General features: G+C 46.0%; 1 protein-coding gene across 17 annotated transcripts in view; it reads right to left on the bottom strand.

Moving 5' to 3' along the window:
- PTPN13 (protein tyrosine phosphatase non-receptor type 13) overlaps positions 1-8,210 on the bottom strand; it is a 170,088-nt gene extending 161,878 nt beyond the window's left edge. For 4 of the 17 annotated variants that reach the window (XM_083398117.1, XM_083398118.1, XM_083398121.1 and 1 more), the window contains exon 1: positions 7,307-8,209. The gene's annotated coding sequence lies outside the window, so the exon portion shown is untranslated. Of the gene's footprint in view, positions 1-7,306 lie in introns of all 17 variants that reach the window. The other 13 variants (XM_083398119.1, XM_083398122.1, XM_083398111.1 and 10 more) reach the window with 4 other exon arrangements.
- Between the last annotated feature and the right edge of the window lie 5,826 nt (positions 8,211-14,036).

The following is a 14,036-nucleotide window of genomic DNA, read 5'->3' as shown; positions in this document are numbered from 1 at the left end:
TGGACCAGAGCACGCCAGGCACTTCTGTCTTCCACTGCCACCCACAGTTTGGTCAGGTTCATGCTTGTAGCTTCGAGAACACTGTCTAACCATCTCATCCTCTGTGGTCCCCTTCTCCTTGTGCCCTCCATCTTTCCCAACATCAGGGTCTTTTCCAGGGAGTCTTCTCTTCTCATGAGATGGCCAAAGTATTGGAGCCTCAGCTTCACGATCTGTCCTTCCAGTGAGCACTCAGGGCTGATTTCCTTAAGAATGGATGCGTTTGATCTTCTTGCAGTCCATGGGACTCTCAAGAGTCTCCTCCAGCACCATAATTCAAAAGCGTCAATTCTTCGGCGATCAGCCTTCTTTATGGTCCAGCTCTCACTTCCATACATCACTACTGGGAAAACCATAGCTTTTACTATACGGACCTTTGTTGGCAAGGTGATGTCTCTACTTTTTAAAATGCTGTCTAGGTTTGTCATTGCTTTCCTCCCAAGAAGCAGGCGTCTCTTAATTTCGTGGCTGCTGTCACCATCTGCAGTGATCATGGAGCCCAAGAAAGTAAAATCTCTTACCGCCTCCATTTCCTTCCCTTCTATTTGCCAGGAGGTGATGGGACCAGTGGCCATGATCTTCGTTTTTTTGATGTTGAGCTTCAGACCATATTTTGCGCTCTCCTCTTTCACCCTCAATAAAAGTTTTTTTAATTCCTCCTCACAGCATGTACAGGTACCACTGTACTTGCCAGTAAGTTCAGCTGAACTCAAGTGGGACTTATTTCAAAATAAACATGCATGGGGTCATAACTCCAACCTAGACTCCTCCATGGTTTCCTACTGGTAATGACTTCACCCATTATGAAAAAAAACCACACATCATGGTTACCACAGCTGTATCAGCACCTAATATGTCAAATTGAAAGGTCAGGCCCCGGTCCTCACCTCTAAATTACAGAAACATAGATTTGTAGAGCTGGAAGGGACCACAAGGGGCATCTAGTCCGACCCCCTACAACGCAGGATTCCTCCACCCAACCTGGGACTCAAACCCACAACCTTGAAGTTAAGAGTCTCATGCTCTACTAACTGACCTCAGGGCATGTGTTGGGAAACCTGGACTGCCCACATTTTTTTCCAGCGAATGTCTACTACAACTTTAGGGGAAAGTATCTTCCATTCATGCTTTTACTTGTTAACAGAAAGAAACCCTGATAAAACATGAGCAAAGAACACTAAACTAGTCTTAGGACGCCTTAAAGATCAACAGATTTACTGTAGCACAAGCTTTCATGAACACTTCATCACATTCAGAAGTCACTATCTTCATACGGCAAATATAAAAAATGGGCATATAGATGGGGAACGTAATATAAACAGGAGACAAAATGACCATGAAAGGCAATAGGTATGTATTCTGTGCCAATTCTATGCAAAGCTCAAAAGTAAACCAGATACACACAGCTTTATTAGCAGCAGATAACATAATCATCCTAGGTCTAACACCTGGAGTGAGAGGAAAAACACCATTGTCTCAATTCAGGCCTAAGCAAATAATATCAAGCTCCCTGATAAGTTCTCATTGACAATTTCATGGTGGAGCCTCCTTTTGAAGTTCCTTTGTTGAAGGATCCTGGGAAACGAAAATATTTTCCTATTGGTTTCTGAATGCTGCCAATTGCTGTGTTAGATCTGTGTCCATTTATTCCTTTGCACAGAGATTGATCTGTTTGCCCTCCATCGGTAGGACAGAAGGGCATTGCTGGCAGGTGATAGCACGCACCAGCCTGGATAGCTCAGTTGGTTAGAGCATGGTGCTAATAATGCCAAGGCTGCTAGTTCGATTCTTGTAGGGTTGGACTAGACGATCCTCAGGCTCCCTTCCAACACTATGATACTATTCTGGAAGACGAAAATGAACAGGTGAAGCAGCCCCTGACATGGCTGATGGTGTTGCAATAAGAAGATACAGGGACAAAGCTGACCACTGGGTTCGCTGCAGGGTCTGGTCCTGTGCTCATGTAGCCTGTTACTGCAAGCAGCTATTTTCAGCAGCTTAGGCAAACTCGGCCCTCCAGATGTTTTGAGACTACAATTCCCATCATCCCTGACCTGTTAGCTAGGGATGATGGGAGTTGTAGTCCCAAAACAGCTAGAGGGCCGAGTTTGCCTATCCCTGAGTTAAGGGGATATTTGTAAGATGGACTCTTAAGTCATGAAAGCTTATACCATAATAAACCGTTAGATACAAAACCATTCTGGAAACTGTTGCCATAAGGAAAGTTTCTCATCTGGGGCCATCACAGCACATCTTACAAAAAAAAACCCAAAAACCAGACCCCTCTTTTGGAGCCAAACTACATGTTACACTTCAGAAGAAGTCAAACCATTGGTCCATGTACAGATAGATAGCTGTGTTGGTATCTGAAGAAGTGTGCATGTACACGGAAGCTCATACCAATAGCAAACTTAGTTGGTCTCTAAGGTGCTACTGAAAGGAATTTTTAAATTTTGTTTTGACATTGGTCCACGTAGTTCAGTATCATCAACCCTGGTTGACAGCTGCTCTCCAGAGTTTCAGGCAAGAATCTCTCCTAGCCCTACCTGGAGATTGAACCTGAGGACCGTCTGCAGGTAAGGCAGATGTTCTGTCACTGAGCACCCCCAACCATGGGCACAGCCAGGATTTTTGTTAGCGGGGAGGAAGGACCTTTGTTGCGGGGGCAGAACTGTCATGATTGGTCAGTTAGTTAAGTATTTCTACTGTTTTACTTGATGTATGGGGGCGACTGCCCCTCCCTGCCTACGCTCATGTCCTTAACCACTTAATAAGCAGTATGCAACTGCAACTTGTGCTTTTTATTATATGTGCCAGGGGGTGGGGAGAGGAACACGAAGATATTATTATCCTGACCACAGTGCAGAAGGGTTTAATCCACTCTATCCTGAGACGCGGTGGAAATTCAGCCAATGGGAACTTTTTTCCTAAGCTGCAAAATGGAGCTGAACCCCCAGTTTCCATCCCACTTGCAGTTGGAAAGGGATGCAGTGCTGTGATCAAGATAACAACCCCCTGGCGCCTTTATTTACCGTATTTTTTGCCCTATAGGACACACTTTTTCCCCTCCAAAAATGAAGGGGAAATGTGTGTGCGTCCTATGAGGCGAATGCAGGCTTTCGCTGAAGCCTGGAGAGCGAGAGGGGTCGGTGCGCTCTGCAGGCTTCAGGAAGCTATCAGCAAGCCTTGGGATAGGCTTGCGGATAGTAGCCTGTTCTGGGTGCTGGGGTCGGGGGAAGCTCGGGCTTCCCCTGCCCCAGCCCCGCGCCTGGGGGGGGGGCATGATGGAATGATGGAAATGATGGAAACTGTAACCTATTTGATGGAAACTGGTACCTATTTATCTACTTGCACTTTGATGTGCTTTTGAACTGCTAGGTTGGCAGGAGCAGGGACAGATGGAATGATGGAAACTGTAACCTAGCAACATCTGGAGGACCACAGATTCCTTGTTCCCAAGGTAAAGATGGGCACTCTGCATTTCTCTAATAGCAGAAATTAGATGATTATTAACAGCCAAGTGTTGTGACTTATTTGCAATTGCCTAACCTATGTTTTCTCTATGGTAATGATTATGGATCAACATTCCACAGCATTTTGTTTCTCCTGCCCTCTTGTTTGATGTGCAAACTACTGGGTGAAAAAGAAAAACAACCACCACCTTGTCAACATGCAAGCAGTATATTTGTGGTTAAATGACAGCCGGTCTGGAGCAAGGTACGATCAAGAATGTGAAAGGAGCAAAGTGCTGTAAATAAGATATGTCCAAGAAAAGATGGTTGACCTGCACTTTCTAGGCACGAGTCTGAGGCGTTCTCCCCTAGCCTCGCTGCTTTCCCAAGTCAAGCACACACTTTAGCTTTCAATCAGAGCCAACATCAATCCATAGAAAACCCGAATTTTCTCTGATTGAGTGCTAAAGAATGCTCCCACAGCAGGACAATAAGAAGTGTGGCTAAGCACTTAGCATTCCTTGCCTGCTCATTTTTCCAGTTCAAACTGAGTGATCCTGAACCCTTTGGTTTCTGTTCTGTTGCGGCTGAAAACTCCGAATTGAATGGGAAGACAAATACAATCCCATTCCGCCATCAACATCACGTAAGTAAACAAAATGCTAGGATGAGGACAGAAATATTTATATTTCCAATGTTTGTGCTACTGGGCTGAAGGTACAGATGAGGCACATAAAGCAAAGTGAAATTGCACACTGTGGCGGCAAACGCATAGTTCCACATTTTCGGAGATAAGGGCCCCATCTGCACTAGACATTTAAAGCACTACCATACCACTTTAAATAGTCACGGCAAATAATTATGGGAACTGTGGTTTCTTAACAGTGCTGAGAGTTGTTAGGATTGAACCTGGGTCCCTCTCATGCAAAGCAGATACTCTGAACTATGGTCTCTTCCTGTCCCCAATTATGCCCAAGGGAAATTCAGGGATCTTTTGTAATGCCAATTTGAGTGGGTGGCACTTGCAGTGGGGAGGGGTGGCACTTGCAGGTGGAGAAGCCTTTGGGCTGAGTCCCCCTTATACCCAGATCCACTTAAAAATAAATAAATTAAACACTGGCCCCAAAGCAAAAGCATATATGGCCAAGAAGCCTCAGGATCCAAGGAGCTGGATGGAGAGAGGCTGCCATAAGCGACCTGGCCACATTTCACCAATGGTGCCCATATTCTATGCGTATTCTATGTGTAATTAAAAGTAGTGCATCTGGCAGATCCACACCATACATTCAAAGCACATGGCTTACCCCAGAGGTTGCTGGGAACTGTCGTTTGCTAAGGATGCTGGGAATTTTAAATTCAGAAGTTCCATAATTGATAAGATTTTGGCTTCATGCAGGGCACCATATTATGAAAGATTACCAAAGACCACCCCTGTTATAACTTTGAAGGGGGGAAACTAAGCTGCCAAGATTCTCTGAGGAAAGTGAGTGGGCTGTAAATGGATGGTGTGGATCTGACCCTTGCTGATCTGAAGCCTACCAGGAACAAAAAACAATACACCACATTTTCATGTCAATCAGTCCTGCGGGACTAAAAATACTGTAGTTACTTGGTTAAAAAAGGTAAAGGTACCCCTGCCCATACGGGCCAGTCTTGACAGACTCTAGAGTTGTGCGCCCATCTCACTCAAGAGGCCGGGGGCCAGCGCTGTCCGAAGACACTTCCGGGTCAAGTGGCCAGCGTGACATCGCTGCTCTGCCGAGCCAGAGCCACACACGGAAACGCCGTTTACCTTCCCGCTAGTAAGCGGTCCCTATTTATCTACTTGCATCCGAGAGTGCTTTCGAACTGCTAGGTTGGCAGGCGCTGGGACCAAACAACGGGAGCGCACCCCGCCGCGGGGATTCGAACCGCCGACCTTTCGATCGGCAAGCCCTAGACGCTGAGGCTTTTACCCACAGCGCCACCCGCGTCCCTGCTACTTGGTTAAGTATGCCCCAAATTTCTCCAGATGCAAACAGTCAAAACACCAGCAGAAAATCCTAGCCGCAGCCCACCCGCTTTCTCTCTTTCCAACAAACCCAGCCAAGCTGCAATCACAATCAATGCCATATCTCAAGAACAGGAGAAATACGGCCAATTCATGCCGCGAAGAAGATGCTTTAGATACACCAGTTGCCAACAGCCACCTGTGGCCCCACAGTTTTGGATGCCATGCATTTAGTTGGGGATCCACCCAACACACCAAACCGGTTGCGCCGTTTCAATTCCCAACCAAAATCAGACTGCTCCAGAGCAACTCCTGGCGGTTCTCTATGAAGTAAGTCCTGCTTTTGTTGTTTTTAAAACATGCAATTTAGGGAGAATGACACACTCTCCAATATGAGAGGAGAGATTACGCTGTGGTTTTGCGGAGGTGTTGATTACAGGTAGATAAATATCAAAAATGAAACCCGTATTATTTCTCAGCACTCCCCAGCAGATTTCTCCCCCGATTTCCGACTTTTCTCCCACAAATCTCCTCCTCCTCCTCTCTCCCAATCTCAGCTGAATGCCAACAGGATTATTACCCCAGAGTAAGAGTGTTGAAGGAGAGCAGGCCAAGGTCCTCAGAAGAAAACTTCACAGAAGTGACTGGGGATCATTCTCTCAGGGAAAAAATTGTATCAGGGCACTAGCATCTTAACTTTCCCAGCTCAAGTTTTATTCCAAATGTCTTCTCCATCTGCTAGTTTGTGAACCTCAAAATTTCTGCTCTGTGCTGAGGTTTTGGGACAGGAAATAGTGGGAAACTTTAACAACAGCAGCAAAACAGCTTGCATCAATATTCTCTTTCCTCCCTTGCATTCTTCTGATGAGACACAAATTTTCCACAATTATTTAAAAGGGAGAGAGACCGGCAGGCAAGCAGGCTTGCTGAGTGAAAAAAGACACAGACATACAGAGCAGGGAAAGAAAAATGTGCCCTAAGAAATTTATCCTTTCCCTTCCAGCCAATCCATCTGTACATCTCTCTCACACACACACTCACAAATGCTCATCCCAACCCCAAGCAAAGACATTTGTCTCCATCCTGACCTCCCCGTCCAATTATATATGTTCCACGTGGGGGGTGATCCATGTAGAAAACAGATTCTTTACGACTCCAAAACCACACCGCTTTGATGGCTTTTCCCTTTGGTGGTTTACAAACGTGGGAGAAGTTTGATCCTTCCAACACACACTTTCACTGCAGCTGAGGCCTCCACACCATCACAATTTCCCAGCGCCTCTTTTAAAAAGTACAGAAAGCAAACGACAAAAAAGGTCTGCTTTAGGAATTTCTTCCAGGGGTGGGGAAACCTTCGGCATGCTGGACGCTGCTGAACTCAAAGTGCCATCAACCCCCGGCCTGCGCGGCCAATAGTTAAGGCTGATGGGACTTGTAGTCCAATATCCGTGCCCCTGCTGCGCCCTATCATCCACAGCAACCCCGTAACGAGCCTTCCCTTCCCCCTCCTGCACACACCACGGGGAGGGGAGGTGGGGTCCGACGCACACCACCCTTCAGACTTTCACTTGCCCCCATCAGCACGCGAGCACGCAGCCCAACTCCGCATCATGGTCTCAGTAGTCCTTATCAGAGATACCCAAGCGCGCACACGAACTGAAGAGTCGGGAGTACTTGTGGGGAGGGGTATTTTGGAGCTGGGGACAGACCCACCCCGTATTACAGCGCTCTCGAAAGAGAATTGTTGGCTACGAAAGGGCAGGACGCCGCCGCCGCCGCCGCCGCCTCCCACCCGTCCAAGGCAACATACACCGACTTCACTTACCAGCCGCCTTGAGTTCAAAAACAACACCGCAACACCTCGATCCTGGAGCGCTGGGCACGGGATAGGGAGCCCTCTCTCCTCCCCGACGATGGCGCTAACTGGAACCTGCAAAGGAGCCCGGAGAGGGGGAGCCGATGGATCGGGGCTTCGGCGTCGGCAGCATCTCCTCCCGGGGTAGCTATTTTGACCGGCCCGAGCCCCCCATCTCTCTCCCCCCAACCCCCTTCCGGTTTGTTTGTTTGGCGAAAGAGGACGCAGCTCAGGGCGCAAAGTTTCCCTGCAAGTTAGCGGCGGTTTCCAGAGCCCGAGCGAGCGGGCAAGGAGGCAAGGCAAGGCGATGCAGGCTTGGGATCTTTCTTCGGCGCCTGCCTGCGCCCTCCTCCTCCTGCCTACACCAGCCGAAGCGGCTGCTCCCGGAGTGCGTGCGCGCTTGTTGTGTCGGTGTGCCTGCGCGCGCGTCCCTAACGCTGCCTCTCCAGGGCTGTAACCATTGTAGCCAGCCGCGAAGCAGCCTCCCCCGCGCGCCCGCCCGCCTCTCAGCCACTCACGCCCCTCGGGGAAGCTGCTGACACAAGCTCGATGGGATCCCGTCTCCCGCTCGCTCTCTCCCTCCTGTCCCGCCCCGTTCTGGGGCCCTGGCAGGTCTAGCCGCTCTCTGGTTACTAAGCCAACCTCCAGGCCTGCTTGCTGTTGTTGCTGCCGCTGCCGCCGCCGCCGCCGCCGCCAAGAGCAACGTGGTTTCTTCCTCTCCTTTAACTTTTTCAAAACGCTCCAGGAAAGCCGCCCATCTTTCCAAGATGATAAAGCTAGGTTTTTTTTAAATTTATTTTCCAATACTTCGCACTCGCTCCTGGACATTATTTTATCTTCCATTCTTTGCAATGGCTTGTGCACAAAATAAGATTTAACGTCGTTTAATATAATATCTAATATATTTAATATAATACGATACTTTTTCCTGTGCTTTGCATTGGCTCCTGCATATAATAATAATAAGTATAATACTTTCTTTTCTATTCTTTGCATTGGCTCCTAAATACAATAATTGTAATATGGGTTTTTGCCTCTGCTTTGTCTTGGCTCCTACTACTTTATTACCACTACTAATACTGTAAAAATATGCAGGAGCCAATGCAAAGAACAAAAAGGAATAACTTATTGTTCTTGTTGTTGTTTTTACTCGCTATTCTTCACATTGGCTCCTATATGTTATTTATTATTATTGCTAAATATTATTGTTAAAAATACAGTCCGAACCAAAGAACCTCTGGATATTGGCTAAGAAGCCTCACTGAATTCAGTGGGATTTACTTTGGCAATAACCTTGGTCCAGTATATCTGAAGGAGCGTCTCCACCTCGATCGTTCTGCCCAGACACTGAGGTCCAGCTCCGAGGGCTTTCTGGCGGTTCCCTCACTGCAAGAGGCCAAGTTACAGGGAACCAGGCAGAGGGCCTTCTCGGTAGTGGCGCCCTCCCTGTAGAACGCCCTCCCATCAGATGTCAAAGCGATAAACAACTACCTGACATTCAGGAGACATCTGAAGGCAGCCCTGTTCAGGGAAGTTTTTAATATGTGACATTTTAGTGTATTTTTCATCTTTGTTGGAAGCCGCCCAGAGTGGCTGGGGAAACCCAGCCAGATGGGCGGGGTACAAATAATAAATTATTATTATTATTATTATTATTATTATTATTATAGACCAGCGATGTGGAGCAGCGACTGCCCCTTTTTTCATAGCTGGGACTGATGCCATCCTCTGGTTGCCACTTGCGACCATTATTATTATTATTAATTACATTTCTACACCACCCTTCATCTGAGGATCACTGCGTGGTTTACAATATAAACCAAAGAAATAACTTTTTCTCAAAGAAACTCACCAAAGTAAACAGAACCAAAGGGAGGTTACACTTATCCTCTTCATTCCTTTAAGATGGCTTTGCCCCCATCACTTCCAGACTGTCCTCACTTTGCAGGTTTTTTAAAAGGAGAGAGCATCTGTTGCATACAAAGTTCCTCAGAGACAGTTTGGGAACCCCAGGTGTAGATTGTTGTGGGGAGGGGAATTATTACAAGATAAAGGTAAAGGGACCCCTTACCATTAGGTCCAGTCGTGGCCGACTCTGGGGTTGCGGCGCTCATCTCGCTTTATTGGCCGAGGGAGCCAGCGTACAGCTTCCGGGTCATGTGGCCAGCATGACTAAGCCGCTTCTGGCGAACCAGAGCAGCGCACGGAAACGCCGTTTACCTTCCCGCCAGAGCGGTAGCAATTTATCTACTTGTACTTTGACGTGCTTTCGAACTGCTAGGTTGGCAGGAGAAGGGACCGAGCAACGGGAGCTCACCTCGTCGCGGGGGTTCGAACCGCCGACCTTCTGATCGGAAAGCCCTAGGCTCTGTGGTTTATTTATTTATTTATTATAATTTTCCTTGGGTTCCTTCTATGGATCTCTAGAGTCCTGAGGATGCAGAACACCAAATATGAAGAGGCCTGGAAACAAAACACTTTCCTAGCCCAAAGGAGATTGAATATCAATATGAACCAAAACATGTAATCTTTTAAAAAAAGAGAATGTGGAATTATATGAAGGCCTCTTTCCACCAGGCCCACTGCTTGTAGAACGTTCTGCCACCTCTACCGTTATCTCCCCCCGCCCGCCCCCCGTTTCTTTCCCCTAAAAAAGAGTTTAAAATAACGTGTTAGAAACACCTAAAAACAATTACCCACCCTCAAACTAATCATTTCAAGGTTGCCAGAGGCAGAACTTTTCAACCATGCCTGGGTAAACATGAGAGTTTTTAACAGTGAGGGCCTAAACTGATGTTTTCCAGTGGCAATGAAGATAAACTTGGAAAGAGTGAACTCCTTGGATCAGAAAAACAATAGTGGGAATGACTGGAGCTCTTCCAAAGAACTTGTCTCCAAATTAAGATAACAAAGAGGCTACAAAGAGTCGTGTGGCTCCTTCGAGACTTAAGGAGACATTTTTTTTAAAAAAAAATAAGTTTCTATTGTTAAAATAGTTCATCATTAATACACATATACAAGCATACAAACATACATTTCATACAATCCTTAAAAGTGTTCAAACATACTTACATTCAATCCCACAAATAATTGCTTTCCATCACCATCCACCACCCCTCACCCCACCTTTGTGTTTGACTTCCAATCTACTCAATTACAATTTCTTTCCACTTCTATTACTTTCTTTCACACACCTTTAGCCTAATTTCATACTTCTTTTTCTATTACACATTGTTATCCATCTTATTTGATATTTCAGTATTTGAAACGGAACTTGTTTATTCTAATAGGAGTTCTGATTTTTCGATATGATTTTGCAAGTATCTTTTAAACACCTTCCAGTCCCTATCTATCTTTTCTTTTGAAATCCTTCCAATTTCTTCCATTGTTTTGGATATATTGTAATACTCCAATAATTTGGCAAGCCACTCTGTTTTTGTCGGTATTATACCACTTTTCCAGTTTTTCGCAATCAATAGTCTTGCTGCTACTATTGCGTATAAATATAAGGTCTTATCTTCTTCCTTTAGGCTTCCTGGTACTATTCCCAATAGAAAACCTTCTGGTGTTTTCCTAAATGAGTATCTAAACATTTTTTTTCATTTCATTATATATTATTTCCCAAAATTGTTTGATGTTTAAACAATTCCACCATATATGTATCATAGTACCTTTTCCCGTGTTGCATCGCCAGCAGACATCGCTACAATTTGATTCATTTTTGCTATTCTTTCAGGTGTTAAATACCATCTATGTTGCATTTTAAGGTAATTTTCTTTCAGTATATAACATAGTGAATTTCATATCTTCTTTCCACAATTTTTCCCATTGTTCAAACATAATATTTTCCCCAATATCTTGCGCCCATTTAATAATTGATGCTTTAACCAATTCATCCTGTTTTCCACTGTTTTTATTTCATTTTGTCCATCACCTTGAGATGCTTGTGCAATTCAAAAGTAATAAGAAATATATTTTTAAAATATCCTTATCTACTCAAAGAAGAACTCACGTGGTATCATTGCTTTTCTTTTCTTTTGTCGCACCTAATATAATTTTTGCCAAAGTGCTTTGCTTTGAATTGTTGTCAGTAATTCACAGTATGTTGTTTCTTTCAAATCAGGGGGATGTGCATGTAGGAGACTTGATGCAGCAAACATAATGCAGACTTTGTGTTTTTTGGGAGCGAAGCTGCAAGCAGGAGAGTGAGTAAACAATTACAAGCTTCAGTGCTCCAGCTTGGAAAGTTGCTGTGTTTACTTGCAAAACAGTCCCTATGGAAGACACACAGGCTTATAGCTTTCAGGAAACTTCCCTACCAGGCATTCTGAGGAAAAATGAACTGCCAGAGTCCTGTCACAGCAAAGTTTCTAAGCATTTGTCTCAATCCAGTGAAGATTATCTGTGGGCGAAAACCGGCCTTTATTGTTTTGGTCTTCATCTTCACCATACAGTGGTGCCCCGCAAGACGAATGCCTCGCAAGACGGAAAACCTGCAAGACGAAAGGGTTTTCCATCTGCAGAGGCGCTTCGCAGGACGAATTTCCCTATGGGCTTGCTTCGCAAGACGAAAAATGACGAAAAAAATTGAATTTTTTTTTTTTGCTCCAAAACCCCTTATTTTGAATCGCTAAGCTGCTAAAAGCATTTTAGCAGCAAAACCGCTAATCCCCCACCCCTTAAAAAGCCGTTTTTAGCCCTTAAATCGCCAATAGCACTAATAGGGCTACTCCGTCAATGGGCTTGCTTCGCAAGACGAAAAAACCGCAAGACGAAAAGACCCGTGGAACGGATTCTTTTCGTCTTGCGAGGCACCACTGTACATGGGCATGTTTAGCCTGGAGAAGAGGAGGTTAAGGGGTGATATGATAGCCATGTTCAAATATATAAAAGGATGTCACATAGAGGAGGGAGAAAGGTTGTTTTCTGCTGCTCCAGAGAAGCGGACACGGAGCAATGGATCCAAACTACAAGAAAGCAGATTCCACCTAAACATTAGGAAGAACTTCCTGACAGTAAGAGCTGTTCGACAGTGGAATTTGCTGCCAAGGAGTGTGGTGGAGTCTTCTTCTTTGGAGGTCTTTAAGCAGAGGCTTGACAACCATATGTCAGGAGTGCTCTGATGGTGTTTCCTGCTTGGCAGGGGGTTGGACTCAATGGCCCTTGTGGTCTCTTCCAACTCTATGATTCTATGATTTAAATCAGCATCATATCAGTTTCAACAGTTCAGAATGGGGGGAAGGATCATGAGCACTTCAGAATGTTTTGCTGCCCAGAACAAAGGGCAGTATGGTACACCTCCCCTCCCAGATTCACATACTGGTTTGGCAAAGCCTCTCCTCCTCCCAGAGGGGAGGGGTTGTGAGCGGGAGCAGCCTCCTGCGGGGGCAGAGAGTCGTATTCGGCTCCCTGCTCCTGATTGGTTCTGCTGCCGCGACCAAGCCTCCCAGCCGACCAATAGGGCTGGCTGGTGGGCAGGGCTAAATGCGTTTAAACAGCCGCGGCAGCCCTCTTCTCTCAGTCTGTTCCTGCTTTGACCTTGCCTTCAGGAAGAGCGTGGACTTGTTGTCGCACATTAAGGAGGACTTTGATGAACTGGCTGTATTATTCCCAGAAACCACTGTGTTTTGGTCCTCCCTTCTAAAAATAAGGGTGTGGCGTGGCAGTCATAGCCCTATAGCTATTGACAGATCCAGGAAACTTCTGAATCGTGTGGTGGCCCGCAAGCTGCTATATATGAATGGCCATGTGATTGCACACCCTGACAGCAATATGTTTTTGTTTCGTGACGATGGCGTCCATCTTTCTGATCAAGGAAATGATGTGTGGTTGGCAGACATCATCAGAAGAATTAGGAATTGGTTGCAGCTGTGAGGGTATTGGCTGCGAGCCTTTTGGCTCGGGTGGCGGTTAGGCATTGGAATGTGTCTGCTGTGTTGGAGGATTGGGTATGCGCCATCATCTACCCCTCCTCTTTTGGGTATTCCGTTAAAGGAATCTGGTGGTCGTGGATCCTGTCCGATGCCCTGCTAGTGGCTAGGGCCATGGCACGACCCCCGGTGACGTCATGGGGTTGCTTCCAGTTGTATTTGCATCAAGAAGCTCCTCTCATAGAATCATAGAGTTGGAAGAGACCACAAGGGCCATCGAGTCCAACCCCCTGCCAACCAGGAAACGCCATCAGAGCACTCCTGACATATGGTTGTCAAGCCTCTGCTTAAAGACCTCCAAAGAAGGAGACTCCACCACACTCCTTGGCAGCAAATTCCACTGTCAAACAGCTCTTACTGTCAGGAAGTTCTTCCTAATGTTTAGGTGGAATCTTCTTTCTTGTAGTTTGGATCCATTGCTCCGTGTCCGCTTCTCTGGAGCAGCAGAAAACAACCTTTCTCCCTCCTCTATATGACATCCTTTTATATATTTGAACATGGCTATCATATCACCCCTTAACCTCCTCTTCTCCAGGCTAAACATGCCCAGCTCCCTTAGCCGTTCCTCATAAGGCATCGTTTCCAGGCCTTTGACCATTTTGGTTGGTCAAAGGCCTGGAAATGATGCCTTATGAGGAACGGCTAAGGGAGCTGGGCATGTTTAGCCTGGAGAAGAGGAGGTTAAGGGGTGATATGATTGCTTGTTAACCCTGATATGACTCCTGGCTATGTGGAGTGGAGTCCTGTATTGCTGTTTCATCCAGTGCCTA

This window comes from Podarcis tiliguerta (genome assembly GCF_965153285.1).
Source record: "Podarcis tiliguerta genome assembly, chromosome: 9".
In the NCBI taxonomy this organism is placed as follows: Eukaryota; Metazoa; Chordata; class Lepidosauria; order Squamata; family Lacertidae; genus Podarcis; species Podarcis tiliguerta.
The sequence above is the reverse complement of the archived record's forward strand: the minus strand, read 5'-3'. Positions and strand labels throughout refer to the sequence as shown.